The sequence below is a fragment of the Portunus trituberculatus genome, chromosome 38, assembly GCF_017591435.1.
Source record: "Portunus trituberculatus isolate SZX2019 chromosome 38, ASM1759143v1, whole genome shotgun sequence".
Taxonomy (NCBI): Eukaryota; Metazoa; Arthropoda; class Malacostraca; order Decapoda; family Portunidae; genus Portunus; species Portunus trituberculatus.
In genome coordinates this window covers 31,331,543-31,340,635 of record NC_059292.1, presented here as the reverse complement: position 1 = coordinate 31,340,635, position 9,093 = coordinate 31,331,543, and positions in this window count along the sequence as shown.

Here is a 9,093-nt window from a genome sequence, read left to right as displayed (position 1 = left end):
AAAATTAACAAGTAAAATTTGTTTTGTGGTGAAAAACACACAAACTACACACACATCATTATTATGCATCAAAAGTTGTTGAAGTAAATACTGTGTATAAAAATAACATTGGAATTGTTGAAAAATAAATGTTGCGTCATGGTGGTGTCGTGGGGGGTGCGGGCAGGGACATAAGGCAGGCCGCCGCTCCCCCTCTCCCCCGCTGGGCCAGCCAGGCAAACAGGCCGCGGCGGCAGACCAGGGCACGAATTGAAACACAACAAACAGTGGTGGACGGCAGTGTACTGCGTGACAAGTAGCATCGAGTGAGTTAAATTAGCAGTGTTTTAGTGTGTGTGTGTGTGTGTGTGTGTGTGTGTGTGTGTGTGTGTGTGTGTGTGTGTGTGTGTGTGTGTGTGTGTGTGTGTGTGTGTGTGTGTGTGTTCCTACCCTTACACAGCCGTAGAGAGTAGACATGCGTGCCAGTGGGACGTGAACACCTGTCTATCCGCGTCCTTTCCGCCGACCCTCACCTGCTGCCTCCCACGTGACCCCAACCTTTCGTCAGGTGAGAGATAATTCATGCAGATCGAACCAGTAGAAATATCAGTTGATGGAAGGAGGACAAAATATTTTTCTTTACTCCAAGCAAGAAATGCATTCTTAATAAGGGTCCCCTTCTAGGCCTCCCGAGGCACAACCTACTATGGGAGCATTCTTAAGTAAGCCCAGTATTCTGCGTGCTGTTTTGAATGAGTTGGATAAACAAAATGGCGAGTACTGAGCCAGAGTGGGCGAGGCCATCATCATATTCATGTATGTGGGGCAGGACAGCTGGCTGGCTGTGGCTGATATGTATACCCAGGGACCAAAGTTCGTGTACCATGACGTCATTGTACGTGGAGCAGTCTCTGCTTCAAGGCTGATTGCTTCTGCTTCTACGCGGTTCAAGCCCAGACACAGGCGTCGAAAACACACTTGAGAGACATAACAGCTTTCAGTCCACGTGATGAGTTATCTCAGAGCAGACCATATATTATAGTTTTAAATGCTTCTTTGGTATTTATGGCTGGGACTTAGTGTTTATAAATAATAGGATAGAGTGTTAGAAATTTCAATATTTATCTACGCAACCCATTCATTCCTATCTCTCGACACCTACCACACCACCGTCATCACTGCCGCCGCCACATTGCGAGACGTCTGGGCTTCCTGAATGCCCGGCCAACTAGTCCACCATAGTGACCATACTAAAAATACACACACACACACACACACACACACACACACACACACACACACACACACACACCTCCTGCTGACACACTTGAAGAGAGCTCATCCATTTGTGTAATTGTAGTTTGTGTAATACACCTGCCAACTCCTTGAAATAAATATTTATGTCTCTTATTCAGGGCCTGATTGTCTTTGTAACTCCCAAAGCACGAGATGTGATGGTGCAAAGATGAATTGAAATTTTATGGGCTCGTCACTTCGACACAATGGAACTTAGAGTCTTCTGATTTAGAAACATTGGTTGTGATTCTATTTTCTCTCGTCTATTCATGTTGTACGATCAAAACAGCTTATCGCCTTTTTTTTCTCCAACTTTTCCATTCTGTCCTTCTGAGAGGCTGACCGACGTGTGAGACTTGTAGACAGTGGCCACAAGGGTGACTGCTCGTGGCGTGATGTAAATAGACTCGAAAACCCTCGCGTCATACTCTTCAACGATTATCTGTCAGTTGAACAAGACCACAGCTGGCCATGCGCGGCTCCCTAGTCAAAGAGGTAGAGGCAGAGGTATAGAGGCATAGAGGTATAGATAGAAGCTGGAGGTGACTCATGTTTAATGCACACTTTCCTCTCCCGCCAGTCAGAAACGTGGGTTTGATGAATCATGCTAAATATTTTATCCATAGTCCCATCGTTGACAAGGAAGCTTTATTTTAATCTCGTTCGTGTTTCGATTAGGCTCTATGATGTATTTATAGCGCGTTCGTTCCGTCCCAGGAAATTGCTGCGCTGGGCGAGGGGAGCTGTCTTTTTATAGGGTGGCATTTTGTAATCTTGGCCACGGCGTAACGAGTGGATGGAGTTTGCGTGATACAGGCGACGACGTAGGCATGCTGGGGCAGGACTGTACTTTCCGCTCCCACGCCTCACAAAATATTATGAGAAGTGTTTATTACCACGGGGAGGTTCCATTTCCTGATACATTGTCAGTGTGATTCATGGTCAGTGACAGTGTAGGTCTTGCCTTGTTAGTGATAGAAATTACGTCAAGATCATACAAGGTCATTGGAGAGTTAATATACTTTTGTAATGTTGGCAAGCGACATCCCAATATGACTGTACACGTAATATCCAGTTCACTTCAACAAAGAAGTGTTTTGCCATTTGTACCTTTCTTCTTTGAGAATGTGCAAGTCAGAGACGTTATCAGTTGTGGGCGAGTGAGTGGGCGGGTGGGTGGCTGTGTCGTGGCTGTGTCGTCCGCTGATTAAAATGACTCATTAGACACCACGGAGGAAAGCGCCCCTGAGATCAGGCGAAGCTCCCCCAGGAGACCCCCATCCCTCTCTCATCCTACCCGGGCCCCATCTACGCCCCTCACTGCCACCCCACCTCACTGCCACACGTAGGTACCACTTCCCTCCATCCTGCTACTGCCCCCCCCCATCCCCCATCGCCCCACCTTCCACGCGCCACTCGCCCGCCCCACCCACCCCCATTATCCTCCGTCGTGTCTCCGGGGACGAAACTGCGTGGAACAACTTTGGCGACCCAGCTGCGTTGCACTTAGGCCTACTCGCTCCTGTCAACCGGTAGGCCTATTGCGCTCTTGGTTTAGTGGATGGCGGCCAATAGGGATCCTGGCTGGCGGGGTTGCAAAGCCGGGCGTGTGGCGTCCCCCGCAGCGACCTAGTAACCAGGGCCTCGCAGTGGGGAGGCGGGACCCAGGGAGGGACATGGAGGGCCACCGCAGCAGCACCCCGCCCGCCACCAGACCTACACCACAGCAAGCCAGCGGGAGTAGTGAGCTGTTGACTGGGTATTTCGCAAGTCAAATTCCGAAATACACATCAGCGAAAGAATGAATAAGTAAACAAATGCATATCGCGTGGCTGATAAAATTTATAGATGCCCAGAGAGAGAGAGAGAGAGAGAGAAATAGAGAGAGACAGACAAACATAGAGACAATGACATATGTAGAGAGACAGAGAGACCAGTGCGTCGATAAGCAGGGTGGAAGTCTCACTGCAAACCTTCCGCACACGTGTTCTGATGAAGAAATAAAGAAAAACCTAAACCACCTAAGGAAAAAAGAAGAAAAAAACTTGGATAAACTTTTAATGACATCCATTTTAAAGCTGGGCGAGGTCCTCACCCCCTCCCACTCCTTCCTCATTCCCCTCTTAGCTTCCCCACCTCCCTCACCTCCTTACCCCTCCCGCCACCCCAACCCACCCTCTGCCTCCTCTTCCTCTTCCTCCTTCCCTCCTGAGCATCTGCTGTTGGCGGCCAAGGTGGGAATCAAATTGACTATTGGAAGCTGCTCTCTATCGCTCATTGGCTGCCGAGTGTCGGGCCAGCAAGTGTGTGATTGGTCGATGGGCTGATATTGTCCTGCTTGTTGCCTCATCATGTGTGCACTCCATTACTGCCTCAAATGGGAAGGAAGTGTAATGATTCAAATTTTCCTCAGAAGTTTCTAAGCATTCTCTCTCTCTCTCTCTCTCTCTCTCTCTCTCTCTCTCTCTCTCTCTCTCTCTCTCTCTCTGTCCGTTGACGTTAGTGATAAATGTGGATAATGAAAAATGGAGTTACTTAAACAGAGAAATAAATAAAAACGCTCATATTCAGAAAAGCTAATAACATACAAATTTCGTTGTTTAAGTTGAGCACGCCAGCAAATCCTATACAGTTTTTCTGCCGAGACTAACATCCCGAGGACGTCCCGAGACAACCAGTGGGAAGTTGACTGACTCACTCACTGCCTTCCTCGACGGCTGGAAGTGACTCACCCCTTGACTCACAGAATATCGGACTCGGGGGGGTCAGGGGTAGGAAGGAGGCCGTGTTGTGGGGGGCAATCGGGAGGTTAAGGTAGGAGGGCCAAGGGGGAGACGGGGACGCTATTTGAAGGGGCCGCTGAGGGGTTTCAAAGGGGCTGGGGGTGAGGGTTTAGATATTTGTGGTAATTACGGTTGGTAGTGGCGGTGGTGGTGATTGTAATGGAGCGAATGGGAGTGGTGATGGTGGCGCAAAGTTGTGGTTTTTGCGAGTGGTGACTGAAAGGCGGTTTGATTTCAACGTGTTTAGCGATTCAGCGATTATTTAGCGGCTCCACTATCAGCAGCTCCTCGCTCACCACCACCACCACCACCGGCGTTATCACATGTGCTATTGTACTTCCACCCAGTAATGGCCACTGTCGCCATCACCACCATGATCACGACCAGCACTAAAGTCACCACCAGTACCACCATTACCACCATCATCACCACCACCACCATCACTGCCGCCGTCACTTCCGTGGCCCTCAACTTCCCCCATAAACCATCACTCCCGTTGCCTCTAATGAAATATCTACAAGACAAGGGCGTCGCCTCCCGAGCCAGGGATTGTTCTTGATCTCGCAGGGCCGCGATATACGACCCCTCTCCCCTCCCTCTCCTCTTTCCCTCTGTCCTTACCTCCCTCTCTCTCTCCAACCCTATATGGCCTCGCCTTGTGTGGCTGCGACAGGCGATAATGTTGTGTGTGTGGCCACTGGAGCCATTGGTGAGATCCTTTGAGAAACCTCCGTTCCAGCCTCGTCAATGCTATTCATTCTTGTTTACGATGCTGTTGTTGTTGCTGATACTAACAAGCTCCTTGAGGCGTGCTGGGATTGCGTAACATCAGTACTGAGTCTTGTAAGCTTTATTTATTTATTAATTCTTTTTTAATATTCCGCCATTTCTGATGTAGTTCCACGTGAGACTGCTTCGCGTGGGTGGTGGAGCTTCCTAAGCAGCTCACTCACTCCTCAGGCCAAGCATCACCGTGCCGAGGGTCTTACAGGGGTAGGCAGGGCATCTCCGCTTCTCGCTAACCACAGTTATTTCCACTGGTAACCACTGAACCAGAATTATCTGCTCGTCTTACCATCTGCATGTTGTTGTGCTCCGCCCCGCCCCGTCCCGCGCCGCCCCACTCCACATCTCTCCCCATGCCTCTCCTCTCCCCACGTTGGCCCGCTGCGTGACGGAGAGCACTTATTTAAATAGTCATTAGCGGCATGGTTACCGGTTATGTATGATGTATTTCAGTATTTTAGCAACACACACACACACACACACACACACACACACATTACAAATCAACGCATGCAACGCCCATATCCACGCACTCATGCTTACATTGACTCATCCCCCTCCTCCTCCCTCAATCCCGATTCCTCCCCACACCACATGACACCCTCGTAGCGGCTGCCAGAACACCCTCGGCAGTGCAGGGACGCTGGCGGAGTGAGTGAGGTGGTGGTTAGTGGTGGTGGTGGTGGTGGTGGTGGTGGTGATGGATCCGAGTCCACCCAAGCGCCTCGAGGCGGAAACCCGAAATAAAGGCGACCCATTAATGCCCGGGATAAAACTGAGCCGCGTTGATGGATTTGATGCACACGAGATCCTTTCTGGGCGTGCACGAGTTGACACGGAAATCAGGCTGCTCTTTTTTTCCCCACCCAACCATAAGTATACAGTGACATTTTGTGAGCGCTAGGTTGTTGATGAAAAAAAATGATGCGCGCGCGCGCGCGCGTGTGTGTGTGTGTGTGTGTGTGTGTGTGTGTGTGTGTGTGTGTGTGTGTGTGTGTGTAACTTTTTCGCGGTAGAAAAGGGACAAAAGGCGTCTTATGATTCTCTTCCCTTGCGTTCTCTTCTCTCTCTCTCTTTTCTCTTTTTTTTTTTTTTAAACATGGCAGCGCGTAGCAGTTTCCTTGCAACCGTATCGCCCCTGGGCAGACAGAATATCTTGGTGGGGGTAGTTCTCCCTCTCCCTCCTCTTCCTCTTTCTCCTCAGTGACGTCGATGTCTTCATTTTTTTTCTTCTTCTTTTTCCCGAGGAACAAATCGGGTCGCGAGGTGTCAATACTTTGAAGTTCAAGATCCCATTGAAGCTTGCGAGTATTCAAGTCTTTAATTTCACAGCCTCCCGATACACCTCCTTTTCCTTGCTCCCTTCTTCCTGCTCTCTTCACTCCTTTTTCTCTCATGTGTTTGACCCCTCCCCTCTCTCTCTCTCTCTCTCTCTCTCTCTCTCTCTCTCTCTCTCTCTCTCTCTCTCTCTCTCTCTCTCTCCTCCTCCTCCTCCTCCTCCTCCTCTGCTCTGCCTAGTATGCCCCATCCCACCACCCTACACACCCTCACGACTTTTTTCTTTGGCCCGTTGTGTAACTTTCTTATGAGCCGAGTTCCGCGAATTACGCCTTTGAAGTTACTCCCCGGGCTTTTATTAATTTTAGGAAGAAAGCCGCCGGGAGCCACAGCCGCCATCGGGGGCAGCAGCTTGCTCGTAGGCAGGGGGTCTGAGAGAGAACCCGATGAGGATAAGTGGATGCTGGGGAGATAAGGAAGGAGAAGAGGGAGGAGAAGGTGTAGGAGGAGGAGAGGAGGGGGGAAGGGTTATGTTTGTGTTGGCGGATAAATGTAAGATTAGAACGCGTGTATTTTTTTCTCATGCCGTCTTTTTTTATGCATATTATGAAGCCTCGTTTGTAGTAAATGAAAAATATTTACACCTTAAGAATGTAGAAGTGTGAGCGTATCTTTTTTTTTTTTTTCTTGGGCCGGCAATGTACTAGGCTAACAGTGGTGTTGGCTTAATTAGTCGGATGGGCGCAAGTAGTTGAAGAGGATAGGTGTTGTTATGCTTCTTTTTATGGAGTTGTAGCACTTGAAGACGGTGTTTTAGTTCCTTTCCTTGACGGTGGGAGCTGAGGGTGAAAGAAGCGGAGGCCGGCTGAGCTGCGAAGAGGAAGATTGGCTGTTAATTGAGGCGGTGGAAGTAAAGCCGGAGTGTAGCTTGGTATAGAGAAGAGTGCAAGACTGAGAAAGAAACTACAAAACACTATTAGGCCGATTAAGCAATGAATAATCGAGTAAAGCGTTTATGAAGGCGAGGTGTCAAGGAGATAAGAGTGTTTTTTGAAACCTGGAAAGCTATTAGTTAAGTAAGGAATGTAATTTTGCTCCTCTCGAAAGCTGTCAGTTGATTGAATAATCACTAACAAACACATTTTTCACATTTTCTGCTCAATTTCCATCACAACATATATTCCAGAAAAAAAATAAGATGGTGATGCTGAAAAATAAATGTGTTAAATGCTGATACTAGATTACTTACTGTCAACCGTAACATCTTGCCAAGAATTATTTAAAAAGCAAAACACATCATGACTAAAATCCCCGAAATGAACAGAATGTAAGTAGATGCGATACCGAGGTTACTCTGAAGGGGGAAGAAAAAAAGATACAGGAAAGTTTCAAAGAGGAAGGAAGACAAGGGAACGGACCGCGTATGGTAAAAGAGAAGAAGGAAAAATCGCAGACAGAAATAAAATATCTGTTATCTATAAGACTTTTGGATACGTGAAACCCACCTATAGACTAGAGAGAAGAGAAAAAGTGCTCATATGGGAAACGTAAGGGAGGGAGGAGAAACGTCCAAGGAGAGAGGAAGGACAGAGGGACAGGTGAAGACAGAACACCATAAGCAGGAGCAGTGAGAGCTTGTCAGAGAGAGAGAGAGAGAGAGAGAGAGGTGAATTGAAGGCCACGTAGTGACAGAGACATCGTCTAAGAGGAATGGGGGGGGCGCAAGGAGAGGAAGAGGAGCAGCAGCAGGAGCATCACGACAAGGGGAAGGCGAAGGAGATGGAGGAGCGGGAGGGACGGCGACGGAGAGGTAGTTCTGTTTGCTTATCATTTCCCTGATTTATAGCGCAGTTCGGATGGAAATTCTCCTAACGTCACTCCCGATAAATATGATAATGAGGCGCTTTTAAGGTCTATGCGCGTGTTGGAGGGGAAGGTGGGAGGGCAGCCTTGCATCCTTGGGCGCCGTGTGTGGCTAAGGAAAGGAGGAGGTGGTGCTGGTGGTAGTGGATAAGATGGTTGTGGTGGATTACTACTACTACCACTACTACTACTACTACTACTACTACTACTACTACTACTACTACTGCTGCTGCTGCTGCTGCTGCTGCTGCTACTACTACTACTACTACTACTACTACTACTACTACTACTACTACTACTACTACTACTACTACTACTACTATAGCCTCCACCTTTCAAATAAAAATTATAATGATGGTGTGATGATAATGATCATAATAATAATAATCATAAAAATAGTACCTAACATATTGTTATCATTTGTGCATGAGTAATTTCCAGCGGTGTGTGTGTGTGTGTGTGTGTGTGTGTGTGTGTGTGTGTGTGTGTGTGTGTGCACCCGTGTGTGTGTGTGTGTGTGTGTGTGTGTGTGTGTGTGTGTGTGTGCACCCGTGTGTGTGTGTGTGTGTGTGTGTGTGTGTGTGTGTGTGTGTGTGTGTGTGTACGCTTTGAAGCTGAAATCTCCTTCAGGGCTCCAACAGGAACACATAGGAGGGCAGTCTTGTCTTGAGGGAATCCTTTCCTTGCAGTCTTTTTTTCGGAAAATAATTTTTATTTTCTTGTTGCGATTCACTTCCTGCGTCGTCATAAAGAGCAATGCTAGCCGTGGCTGCTTCCTGTTGTCCTCGTCGTTGTAGTCAGTGTCATTGCCGCCGCGTGACCACAAGTCCTAGCGTCCTTTTTTCACAACGCACAATAAAAATAATGAAACTTTAATGAATGTATTGAACGGAAAAGGGAGATTACACGCAGCGCCGCGGAGTCCAATATACAGTTGAGCGGACGTGAAACAGAGTCCATTAAGCGTATTAGTAGTGTAATCGGCAGGGTTATGGCGGGAATACAAAATTTCTCATTACCAGCCCCCGTAGTGTCAGAGGGGATTCCCCGGTCAGCTGGGCGGGGCTCACGTATTGTAAACAAACGCGCGTGGCCCTCGCTCTCTTGC